We start from the raw sequence: 14,235 nt of genomic DNA, 5'->3' as shown, positions 1-14,235 counted from the left end.
TATGAATATTATCACAGTTATAAAATCAAAAAGTAGCCATTGTATTAATTTTAAATGCTATATTTAGATATCATATATGTATAAAGGCCATAAGGCACATAATATGTCTATATAAGATGCTATAGTATGAATATTACATCAATGTTAACATCCACTAGGCAGGTATTATATTGATTTTGGATACTATAATATGGATATCATGTTATTGTTAAGGTATTATAGTGTGGCTATCATTATTATAAATTTATTGTATTAATTTTAGATTCTATAGTGTGTATATTAACATAATATCCACAAGGCAGATATTAGTTTTACATGGTATATTATGGGAATAAGTAGAGGTCACAGAACATCTATTTTATTAGTTTTTGATAGTATAGTATGAATGTTATATTAATATTAAAGGCCACAGCATAGCTATTATATCAAATTTACATTATAATAAGTTTTAAATGCTATATTATGAACATTATAGTAGTATTAAAGTTTATAGGCAGTTATTATATTAGTTTTAGATGCTATTATATGGATATTATATTCATATTTAAGGCCACAGGACAGAGTATATTTGTTTTAGAACTCACAATATGGAAATAATTGAATGCAAAGATCAGATATTATATTAGTGTTACATGCCACAGGCCAAGTATTATATTCATTTCAGATGCTATGGTATTGATATCACAATTATGTCAAGGCCTCAGCACAGGTATTGCATTAGTTGTAGATGCTATCTTATGGGCATAATATTAGCATGAAAGCAACATTGAAGCAATTACATTGATTCTGGAGGCCACACTGTGGATATTACATTAATATTAAAAGCCACAAAAAAGGTATTATATTCATTTTTCAGGCAACAGTTTGGATATTATATTAATAATAAAGGAAACAGGTCAATGATTTAATTAGTTTTAGTTGATATAGTATCTATATCATATTAACATGAAAGTTCAAAGGGCAACTATTACATCATATAGTTATGATATTAATAATATTAATAATAGCATCACAGGCAGCTCTTACAGTGCTTTAAGATGCTGTAGTATACACATCATATTAGTATTAAAGCCCAGCCAGGCAGTGGCACATGCCTGTAATTCCAGTGAGTTAGGAAGCTAAGGCAGGAGGATTACAAGTTCAAGATTAGCCTCAGCAACTTAGTGAGTCCCCAAGCAATTTATCAAAATCCTGTGTCAAAAGAAATTTTAAAAATTTAAAAGGGGCTAGGGATGGGGTTAAATGCCCATAGTTTCAACTCCTAGTACCAAAAAATGTATTAAAGCCCAAACTTCAGTTATTATATTAGTCCTATATGCTATACTATGTATATCCTACTAGTATAAAGCTATTATATTCATTTTAAATACTATAGTTTAGATATCATATTACTATTAAATGCCAGAACTATAGGCATTTAGTTACATTATATTAACTTTAGATGCTGTAGTATGGATATCATAATAGTATCAAAGTCCATAGGGCAGCTAATATATTACTTTTAGATGACATAGTATAGAGATTTTATTAAATTTAAGGCTAAAGGTCATAGGGATGATATTATATCAATTTTAAATGCTATATTATAGATATCATATTATATGGATATCATATTAAAGGCCACAGAGTAGCTATCATATCAATTTAAGATGCTATAATAAGGATGTCATATTGGTAGTCAAGGATACAGGGTAGCTATTATATCAGTTTTAGATGCAAGCATATGGGCATTACATTAATGGCTACAGGGTAGATATTATATTAGCTTGAGATGCTATAGCATAGATATTAATTTTGTATAAAAGACTACAGGGCAGCTGTTATATTAGTTTTGGATGCTATAGTTTGGATATTTTATTAATATTAGAGGTCACAGGGAAGTTATTATATTAATTTTAAATGCTGTGCATGGATAATATGTAGTATTAAAAACCTCAGGGCAGTTATTATATTAGTTGTACTTGCCATAATATGAATATTACATCAATATCAAAGCCACATAGCAGCTATTATATTAATGTAGATGCTGTAGTATGGATATTATACTAATATGAAAGGCTACAGTAGAGCTATACTATCCTATTCTGCAGCCACAGTATGCATATATTAATTCTAAATGCCACAGGAAAGTTTTTACAGTACTGTAAAATGCTACAGTAAAAATACTACATTAGTATTAAAGGCCAAAGTTTAGTTATTATATTAATTTTACATACTATATTATTTTTAGATAGTATTATGGATATCATAATAGTATGGCAACTATTATATCAGATATAGACACTACATTATGGAGAATTTATTAATATTAATGGCCATAAGTCAGCTATCTTATCAATTTTACATGCCAAAATAGGTAATCAAATTAGCACTAATGGCTGCAGGACAGCTATTATATTAGTATTAAGAGCACAGGGGAGATATTATATCCATTTTAGATGATAGAATATATATATCTTACTTGTATTGAAGGCTACAGGGCAGCTATTATATCAGTTTTAGATGCTACACTAAGCAGTTTTAGATATTCTACTAGAATGATATCATATTAGTATTAAAGGCATCAGGGCAACTATTTGTTTTAGTTGCTGCAGTATGTATATTATTTAGTGTTAAGACCACAGTACAGCTATTATATTAATTCAGATGCTATAGAATAATGTTATATTAATATTAAAGGTCACAGGGCAGCTATTTTATCAGTTTAAGATTATATAATATGAATATCATATTAGTATTATATATTATATTATATTATATTATATTATATTATTAAAGGCCACAGCGTAGCTCTTATATTAGCTTTGGATACTATAGGATGGATATTTTTAGTTTTAAAGATCTCAGAGCAGCCATTGCTGTCCCCTCTGGCAGGACACATCAACGTGGGCAGCGAACCTAGATGGGGAGGAATGAAGGGACAAGAGACAGGAAAGGTGACAGCAAGACAGGAGTCTGATCAAGCTGCAAACTTTCATTGTTCACACAGGGGTATTTATATGCTGGGGATGGGGAAGCTCTCTAATCAGCAATTGCTGGATGTGGGTGGTAAAACTGCCAGGTGCAAGATGTCTGATGATCCTGATAACCGCAGGATGTTCCAGGGAGATAGGTAGCTGCAGGATGTCTCCCGGGCAGGATGTCTCCCAGGGGGCTGTCAGGCTAATCTTTGAAGGAGAATTTCCTTCTAGTCCCTGACACATTACATCTGTTTTAGATGTTCTAGCATGGATATCATATTAGTATTAAAGGCCCAGGTCAAGAATTATGTCACTTTTTGTTGTTCAAGTATGCATAACATTTTAGTATTAAAGTCAACATGACAGTTGATATATTAATTTCAATAGTATAGCATAAATATCATTAGTTTAATGGCTACAAAGCAGATATTATACTAGCTTAATGTACTATAATGTAAATATCATGCTAATATTAAAGGCTATAGAGCACCTGTTTATCAGTTTTAGAATCTATATAATATATATTAAATGTTAAAATCCACCAGAGAGTTATTATATTGGTTTCACAGGCTACAGAAAAGGTGTCACATTAATATTAAAGGTCACAAGACATCTATTACATTGATTTTAGAGGCCATAATATGGGTATCATATTAGTATTAAAAGCTACAGGGGAGCTATTATATTAGTTTTAGATGCCATAGTATGGCTATCACATTAGATTTAAAGGCCACAGCCCAGCTACTATATTCATTTTGGGTACTATAGTTTGGATATCATATTAGTATTAAAGGCCTCTAATGCTTTGATATCTGTTTTTGATGCTATAATGGCTCTGATATCTGTTTTTGATGCTGTAATATAGAAATCATATTAATAATAAATGCCAAAGAGCAGTTATTTTATCAGTTTTCCATGCCATATTATGGAGACCATATCCATAACAAAGGCCACAGGATAGCTATCATATTAGATTTAGAGGTCATAGTATACATAATATTTTAATAGTGAAGTCTATAGGGAAGCTATTATACTAGTTTTACATGCTGTCACAAAATTATTATATTAATATTCAAAGGCAGAAGGAAGCCATAGGATGGATATAATATCAGTATTGGAAGGTCACAGGACAGCTTTTATATTAATTTCAGAGGCCATAGTTTTTATATTATATTAATGTTAAAGGCCACAGGGTAGGGACTGGGGTTGAGACTCAGTGGTAGAGCACTTGCCTGGCAGCATAAGGCAATGGTTTTGATCCTCAGTACCACATAAAAATAAAAACAAATAAAATAAATTTATTGTGTCCATCTATAACTTTAAAAAATATTTCTGAAAGGTCACAGGTTGGGCTGGGGTTATGGCTCAGTGATAGAGTGCTTGCCTGGCATGTGTCAGGCACTGGGTTTTACCATCAGCACCACACAAAAATGAATCAATTATGGGCTGGGGTTGTGGTTCAGTGATGGAGCATTCACTTAACACACGTGAGACCCTGGGTTTGATCCTCAGCACCACCTATAAATAAATAAATAAAATAAAGGTATTATGTCCATCTACAACTAAAAAAAACCCTTTTTTTAAAGGCCATAAGGCATATAGTATGTTAGTTTTAGATGCTAAATTATGGATATTATGTAAATATTAAAGGTCACAGAGCCTATTTTATTAGTATTAGAAGGTCACAGGACAGCTTTTATAATAATGTGGATATCATTAGTATTAAAGACCACAGGGCAACTATTATAATATTTTAAGTACCAGAGAGCATAACATGTTAGTATTGAAGGCCACAGGAAGCTATCATGTTAGTTTTAGAGTCCACAGTATGGATATTAAATTAGTCTGTAAGGCCATAGTGCCACTATAATATCAGTTTCTGATGCTGTATTATGGATTCTATATTACAATTAAAGGTCACATTGCAGCTTATATCAGTTTTAGAGTCTATAGTATAGATATCCCATTTGAATTAAAGAGCACAGGTCAGCTATTATATTAGCATTAGGTGCTATAGTATGAACATCATTTTGGTATTAGAGTCAAAGGTGCCACAGTCTGGCTGGGCACAAAATCACGAGCCACTCACAGCCTTGTAGATTCAAACAGCAATTCTTTATTCCCCAACTCTCACCAGCACTCTACACGCACGTTCTGGGAAAATCTACACTTCCACTGGGCTCTGCATCCCAAAACACTCTCTGAATCCTGAGAGAACTCAAGGGGAACTCAAGGAGCGGGCGGGCACCTGAGGCAGCAGGATACGCCCTATTCCCAGCAGGGTCCACCTTAAACCTGAAACCGCCCTAAACCCAAGGAGCGGGCGCCTGAGGCAGCAGGATACTCCCTATTCCCAACAGGATAAATCCTAAACCTGGACCCACCCTAATCCAGCAGGATCCTCCCTAAACCCGGATCCACCCTGGTCCTTGAGCAGGGTCACCTTTCTCAAACAATCATGCAATGTCACTGCAAATGACCTGGGTCCAAGGCAAGCCCATTTCCACAATGGAGAGTCCTCCCTCTAAGCAACATGGGGTAGGCTGACAAGGAAATTGCCATGCGTCATTCCTACTTGGCTATGGCTCTCAGCACAAAAGTATATGAATTTTTTTCTTTTTTTTATATTTATTTTTAGTTTTTGGCAGACACAACATCTTTGTTTGTATGTGGTGCTGAGGATCCAACCCGGGCCGCATGCATGCCAGGCGAGCACATTACCGCTTGAGCCACATCCCCAGCCCAGGTATATGAATTAGTTTAAGATGATATATGTTGTTATTACATTAATATTAAAGAACACAGGAGATCTATTATATTAGATGAGACAGTATGTATGTTACATTAGTATGAAAGGCTACCAGACAGCTGCTATGTTAAATTGGGATATTTTGCTATTGATATCATATTACTGTAAAAGACCAAAAGGCAGTTATTATATTAAAATTAAATGCTATAGTGTGTGTATTGTATTAGTATTAAAGACAAAGGTCAGCGATTACATTTGTTTTAGATATATTTTGGATATCATATTAATATGAAAGACCATAAGACAGATAATATATTAGTATAAGATGCTATATTATGGGTGTTACATCAATATTAAAGATTTCAGGCAAGCTAGTATATGTTTTATGTGCTTGAGTATAGAAATTGCATAAGTATTAAAGGCCACAGCTCAGGTATTATATTAGTTTTAGATGCAATGGCAGCTATTATATTAGTATTGCATAATAGCTGCCTGGTGGTCTTTTAATATATTATAATCTTAATATGACATCCATACCATTATATTAGCATTATATTAACTATAATATTTATATAAAGACCACAAGGCAAATATTATAATTATTTTAAATGCTTTAGTATGGATATTATAATAGTTTTAAAGCTACAAGGCAGTTATTATATTATAGAGGATATAGTATAAATATCTTTAGTATTAAAACCATTGGGTGTGGGAGGCCACTCTGAATGATTCATGTTTTCCATCCCAGAGCAGAAAGGCTTTGACTGTCACTACATCTCATAGTGACTTGGACATTTCCCCAGTCCCAGAAGTTTGAGAACATGTCTTCAGATGTAGGTGTGTTTCCCTATAGCCCCTTGGGTCGAATTACACTCACTTGTCCTTTGTAACCCTGCCACTTCTGACCTTTTTGGGATGGAACTTTCTAAGAATAAGTGTCCCCCAATAAAAGCCCACTTCCAAATGTGCTCACTCTCTCTCACCAGCCTCTCATGACTTTCCCTCACTCTCCCATTTGGGGATCTTGAGGCCGAAAGTGGAGGATCTGTCCTGAAATTTGTTTAAAGGCAAAGCGTGTGTCTGCATTTTATTTGGTGTCCTTGGAAATTCACATGAGCGACCTTGAGTTCAGCTGCCCATGCAGGTTGGGGGCAGCAACTGGGAACCTATTGTATTAGTTTTAGATGCTATAGTATGGATATTACTATTATTAAGTACCACAGGGCATCTATTAAAATATTTTAGGTACCATAGTGCATATCATATTAGCATTGAAGTCCACAGAAAGATATCATAATAATTTTAGAGGCCACAATATAAATATTATATTAGTATCAAAGGTCACAAGGCAGCTATAATATCAGTTTTAGATGCTGTTATGGATTTTATATTACTAGTAATGGCCAAAGGGCAGCTATTATACCAGTTTTTTTATACTATGGTATGGATACAATATTAGCCACAGAACAGCTATTACATTAGTTTGAGAGGCCACAGTATTAATATTATATTAATATAGAGGCTACAGAGCAGTTATTATACTAGTTTTATGCTATGTTGTGAATATCGTAATTATTATAGATTATAGGGCTGCTATTTTATTAGTTTTATATGCTATAATATGGATATTATATTAACAGTAAAGGTCAAAGGTCAGGTATCATATTGGGACTAGATTCCAGAATGTAGATATTACATTAGTATTAAAGGCCATAGGGCTGCTGTTATAGTAGTTTAAGGCCATGCATGCATATTATATTAGTATTATTATATTAGTACTAAAGATCAAAGGTCAGCTTTTATATTAGTTTAAGATTGTATATTATAGATATCACATTATTATGAAAGACCATAGGACAGTTATTAAATCAGGTATAGATGCTATATTATGGAGATTATATTAGCACTGAAATCCACTAGGCAGATATTATATAAGTCTTAGATGCTATAATATGGATATTCCACTAACAAAAATGTGAATAGTATATTAATATTAGAGGCTACAGTGTAGATATTGTATTAGTATTACAGGCCGCAGTTTGGACATTTCATTAAAATTAAAAACCACAGGGCAGTCACTATATTACTATGAGGGCACAGTGTGTATATTTTATTAATGTTAGAGAGTATGATTCTTATATTAGTGAGTATGATTCTGATATTATATTAGCATTTAAGGCCACAATATGAATATTATATTACTGTTAGAAGCCAAAATATGGATATTACATTAATATTAGAGGCCACAGTGTGGGATGCTAATGTTAAAGATGATAGGGCTGAATGTAATATAGCTATGGGCACTATATTACTATCAGAGGCCACATGAGAACATGTTAGAATCAAAAGTCACTATATGAATAATGCATTAGCATTATAAATAACACATTAGCAGTATCACATTGTCATATCAGTAGCATGTTACTCTTGGGTCCGGGAAGGTGGCAAGCCCTCTGGTGGCCACTGGGACTCAGTGAAGAACACTGCAGTTCAGAGGTGCACTCATGCCCCCCTCTGGCATTTCTGGGAAATAGATGAACTTCAGTTCTGTATCCACATTTTTCAAGGCCATGACTTTGGAAATTAAACCCATTAACCACTATTTGTCAAAAGTGGTGATTAAACAAGCTTTTGGAAACTATATTCAGTAAAATGAATGTATATACAAACCAAAATTCCTATAAAAATTGACTCCTAATAGTTCATAACTAAAATTTGAGACAGAAACAGAAGAAAATCCATGTAATCTTAGAGTGGTTTGTGTGTGTGTGTGTGTGTGTGTGTGTGTGTGTGTGTGTGTGTGTTCGGAGCTGGGAATCAAATGCAGGGCATACACATGTTGGAAAATCTCTCTCATTCTCAGCTACATCCCTAGACCTTGGTGATGAGTTTTAACACACAATACTAAAAGGAAATTGACTTGGGCTGGGGATGTGACTCAAGCGGGAGCGAGCTCGCCTGGCATGCATGCAACCCAGGTTCGATCCTCAGCACCACATACCAACAAAGATGTTGTGTCCGCTGAGAACTAAAAAATAAATATTAAAAAAAAGAAATTGACAGAAGAAAATATTGATAACATGTTCTTTATAAATCTAAGTTTTTACCAAGTGTAGTGTTGCATGCCAAGAATCCCAATTACTCAAAAGGCTGAGCAGGGAGATTGAAAATTCAAAGCCAGCCTGGGAGATTTTTACAGAGATGAGGTATAGCTTAGTGGCAGAGCACTTGTCTGATATATGTGAGGCTCTGGGTTCAATCCCCAGCATCACATGAAAAGAATTAAATTTTATATTACTATGAGGGAACAGTGTACATATCTTATTAATATTAGAGAGTATGTAAAAGAGAGAACAAAAAGACAAGCTATAGACTGAGATAAATTATTTTCAATATGCAATTTTCTTGTGCAGAAACCTCTTGTGCAGAAGCATACCAGATAACTAAGGCAGGAGGAGTGAAGCTAACTCCCTATTTCTTAAGTGTGGGTCCTGTATAATGACTTCCTCCAGAAAACACAGACAATGTGGACATGCAGAGAACAGTAACTCCTCAGCCAGGTGAGCACAGTTAGTACTAATATGATATTCTCCTTGAGGGTCTGAAATGACAGAGCAGCTGTTCACCTCTATGACCTGCTTCCCCCAGACCCACAGCCCCAGGCTAAATATGAGAAAAATAAGAAAACATGAAAAGCACTCCACCAGCCAGATGATCACACTAAAATGACATTTACCTTGAAAGTTTGAGATGACAATTCAGCTCTCCACCTCTGTGACTGCTTCCCCAGACACATGGCCCCCAGTCTAAATGTGAGGAGAAAAAAAGTAAACCCCAAAGTAGAATTGCTGGGTTTCTGTTCTCACAACTAAAAGGCTCAGGGGTCACTCTAGTTAAACTGGGCTAACTGGGCTGCACTTAATAACCACACAAGAGACACAAATACCTTTTTCTTTGGGGTCGCTGTGATGGCTCCTCTGACCTTAAGGGTCCGCAGAAAGAGAGAGAGTGAGCGAGAGTATGCACTGACCCCTTTTATTGAGGGAAGCTATTCAAATGAGGCAAGGGGTCAGGTTTCAGGGGGCTGAGTATCTTCATGATGTCCACTGTCAGCAGGTTGACTGACACCTGGGTAGGCCACACCCAAGGGCACAGTAAGAGAAGGGAACACACACAAGGCACTTCCATGGAAGATTCTATTCTAAACAGGGCAAAGGGTTATATTACAAAGGAACAGGTGAGCGTGGCTTCACCTATGGGGCTATAGCAAGACACACCCATGCACGAGACACTGAGCACTTCAGCACCCAGCCGGGGAGTGTAACTCAGTCACATGTAAGGTTGGCATCCCATATAGAATAATCTAAAAATTACTTGACAGGTCCTCCCCATGGTGCTGAGGAACAAGGAAGTTCAGAGAAACTGTCATCCCAAGAAGAGTCTATGGAGACATGTTGACTAGACATAATTTGGGGTCCTGGATGGGGTCCTGGAACAGGAAGAGGCAGAACTGAGAAGCCAAAGGAAATAAAACTTTAGTTAATTATAGCATACTAGTATTTGTTCTTCAATGATAAATGGTCTAAGATTTTAACACATATGAGATAGTGCACATAAATCATCACAAGGGAAAAATCAGGTTGAGGCTTTCTTTGAAATTTCTATATAAAGATAAAGATACTCAAATAAAACCTTAAACATGGCTACATTTTTGGTCTGGGGTTGTGGCTCAGTGGTAGAGGGCTCGCCTAGCATGCACAGGGCACTGGGTTTGATCCTCAACACCACATAAATGTAAAATAAAGATATTGTGTCCACCTAAAACTAAAAAATAAATTTAAAAAACATGGCTACATTTTCAGAAACACCTGTTTGTTTAATTATTTGTATAGTTAATTACTGGTATATGACACTATTAGCTAGTTCTGTATTTTAATATGAACACAAAATTTATTATAACACAAAAATAAAATAACTTAAGCTAATATTTAATTCAAGACAAGTGCCTCTGTTATGTTCTGTGTTGAAGTAACAACACACATGTAAACTTGTTATATTTTTATGCTGTCACTAGGTACTTCTAAAAATTTGATCACTTTAGAAAAAAAATGAGATTCTATTTCAACTCATGGCTGAATTTTATCAAAAGAGAGGCTTTGTAAAAATACATGTTCCAATGGCAAGTTGACTCACTTTGACTTTGGATTTGTTATCCCAAAGAATCCTTGTCTTTATTTTGTTTCTATGCATACCCTTTAGCAGTAATAAAATAAAAATATTTTCCCTGGACAAATAGTCAAAGAAAAGAAAAAGATAACAGTACTGGCAATGATGATGAGTGATCTCTTCTGGGCATTAGAGTTTAAAAGGTCACCAGTGTAAATCTTCCTGATGTTCTGCAAGAAGTGGTGAGCCCAGAGAAGTGCAGGTTGCAGTCAGTCCAAAGTGACTTTAGAGCTACTGTATTATGGGAAAACATCTACCTTCTAAAAATCATAAGGAACTATCAGATGCCCAAACACTTAAATGAAAAGAAAAAGGTAAACAATATTGGAAACCAATCTGCCTTGAAAGCAGAAGAGTTTAAAAAGACACTAAGGTTCATTTCCTCCATGACATTCTGAAGGAAATGGTGAGACACAAAGAGCATAGGTGGCAGCTCCATCCATGCCTGATCTTAGATGCTGCTGTATTATGTAAAAAACACTCTAGAAATCATAAAGAATTATTAGATGTCCAGATTCTTGAATGTTTCAAATTCAGAAGAACTTCTATATAATTTTATTATCACTTTAGCTAGTTATGAAGATAATGATAACTAAAGGATCTATGGAGCTGTCAATGCAGCTCAGTGGAAGAGCGTTTGCCCAACATGCAGGAAGCCCTAGTTTCAACCCCCAGCACCACAAAAGAAAAAAAAATGTGCCTTATTTGTGTAATCAAATAGGAAATAAATAATCACTGCTTCCAGGAAAATATGTAGGACCTGAAACACCATTGAGACTATCAGAATCAAAATACTCTTACTGTGAATTTCATTACTAGACTATCATAAATGGCAGGGATACCTCATAAATCATGTTCATATTAAAGCATACCATTGAAAAAACAAAAAAGGCTTTATTGACTGTTGAGAAGAAAAATGGACATAATATGGCTTATGAAATTATTAACACATTGGAAACATGATACTGGCATCAAAATCCTCCAGGACATGCCAGGCACATGCCTGTCATCCCAGTTACTTGGGAGGCTAATGCAAGAGAATCATAAATTTGAGGCCCATATGGGCAATATAGTAAGACCATGTCTCAAAATTAAATTTTAAAAAGGGCTGGGGATGTATGTAGCTAAGTGCTTGCCAGGCACATACAAGGCCCTGAGTTCAACACCCAGTGTGAAAAAAAATTCTCCAGGCCAGACATCTGGTCATAGACAACCATAGCAGGAGTAGAATAGCAAAGAAGCCATTATGTTAACATTCCCAAAATTATTAAAGTAAATCTGCACTTTTTTCAGCTCACAATACTAACATATCTAACCTTTGCTTCTACTAATTTAAATATGATAACATTTTAAATATGATAATATGTACTTTTCTAATAAACCCAGCAGATATGTGATATACTCAACTCTGCTTCTAAAAGCCAACTTTAAGCATATAGGGGCACAAACATTAAGATAAAATGTAATTATGGCACTTCACATGAAATAACTCTAAGTATTAATAAACATATAACCTTAAAAGAAGAAATTCAAAAGTCTGAACTCAAAACACAATGGTATATTTTTAAGTGATACTTTGAACAGAAATAAAACACAAATGGAGTTATCCAACAAGAATTCCTGACAATATATAAAGCTTCATGCTCATCAGAAGACCCAATCTTTTGCCTGCAATGAATAAGAAAACTAACATTTTATAAATGTAAAACTTTAGGGGCTGAGGATGTTGCTCAGTGGTAGAGGCACTGGCTTTGATTCTCAGCACCACATAAAAATAAATAAACAAATTAAAAAATGTAGGACTTTTTTTTTTAAAGAGAGAGTGAGAGAGGAGAGAGAGTGAGAGAGAATTTTTAATATTTATTTTTTAGTTCTTGGTGGACACAACATCTTTGTTGGTATGTGGTGCTGAGGATCGAACCCGGGCCGCATGCATGCCAGGCGAGCACGCTACCACTTGAGCCACATCCCCAGCCCAAAAAATGTAGGACTTTAATAAGACATAGGGATATGCTTTCTAAATTGAAAAGTAGAAAAGAAAATGTCCATTTAAAAATTTTTATTTTTAGTAAAAATATTTCTTTTTTATTGGTTGTTCAAAACATTACAAAGCTCTTGACATATCATATTTCATACTTTAGATTCAAGTGGGTTATGAACTCCCATATACAGATTGCAGAATCACATCGGTTACACATCCACATTTTAGTAAAAATATTTCTTAATTACAAAACTCAGCTATTGACTTGTCTCATACACATTGTAATGATTCGAGTCTTGAGGAAATTTCATCTGCAATGATTTTAAAACTCATGCAATATAATAGTTGACATTGAAATTTTTTCTTAGAATAATTTAATCTAAATCTGGAAGAGATATTGTGGTATATATGTGTAAATACATTATGTTTTTAAATATATCTCTGGATACTCCTGATGCTTGAGTTCTGTCAAGGGACATTGTGTGTGTGTGTGTGTGTGTGTGTGTGTGTGTGTGTGTTGTGCTGGGATGGAACTCAGAGCCTCTCAATTGCTAGACAAGTGCTCTGTTACTGAGCTGCATACCCAGCCCCCAAAGACATCTTAATAAGTAGAAAATAATTGAAATCATTTAAGATTATCATAAGAATTTTCAAACAAGACAATTCTCTCCATGAAAAACAGGAGAGCCAAAAGCATATTTTTAAAAATATGGAAAACAGCAGAAGTTCATAGGATCAAGAATTCTGTAGAAAACTAAAAAGAAAAGAAATTAAAAATTGAATAGGAGAAACCTACTGCACAGAACAGAAAGCCTGGAGGACATGGGGCATGGATCATCTCTTGGTAAATACAGACATTGCAAATCAACTAAAATAGGAAAACTCAATCAATCAATTAGCATAGAAAAGTTTGAATTGCTGCTTAGAGATCTCCCACTGGAAAAGACTCTGGGATTATTAGGGCTCAAAGCTGAGTGTTACCTGACCTTTCACAAATACTGATTTTATTTTAAATGTTTATGATCTAGAGAAAAGAGGTGACTTTCCTAAATTCAGTTTATGTTTCATCAAAGCCTGATATAGTCAAGATATTTCATCCACTATAGACTGTCAATGTTTATACAACAGGCTATTTTGTGCACCACTGCAAATGTACTATCAATTAGTGCACTGATCTGTGGCTGTGAGAGTGGGGTCTGGAGAAGAGTGGGGCCTGGAAACAGGGTAGGATCTGGAGGAGGGCCACAATCTGGACAGGGCAGGGGTCAGGAGAAGAGATACAGCCTGGAGAACGGATGGGGCCTTGGAGGAGAGGTCTA

This window comes from Ictidomys tridecemlineatus, chromosome 8 (assembly GCF_052094955.1).
Source record: "Ictidomys tridecemlineatus isolate mIctTri1 chromosome 8, mIctTri1.hap1, whole genome shotgun sequence".
Lineage (NCBI taxonomy): Eukaryota > Metazoa > Chordata > Mammalia > Rodentia > Sciuridae > Ictidomys > Ictidomys tridecemlineatus.
The sequence above is the reverse complement of the archived record's forward strand: the minus strand, read 5'-3'. Positions refer to the sequence as shown.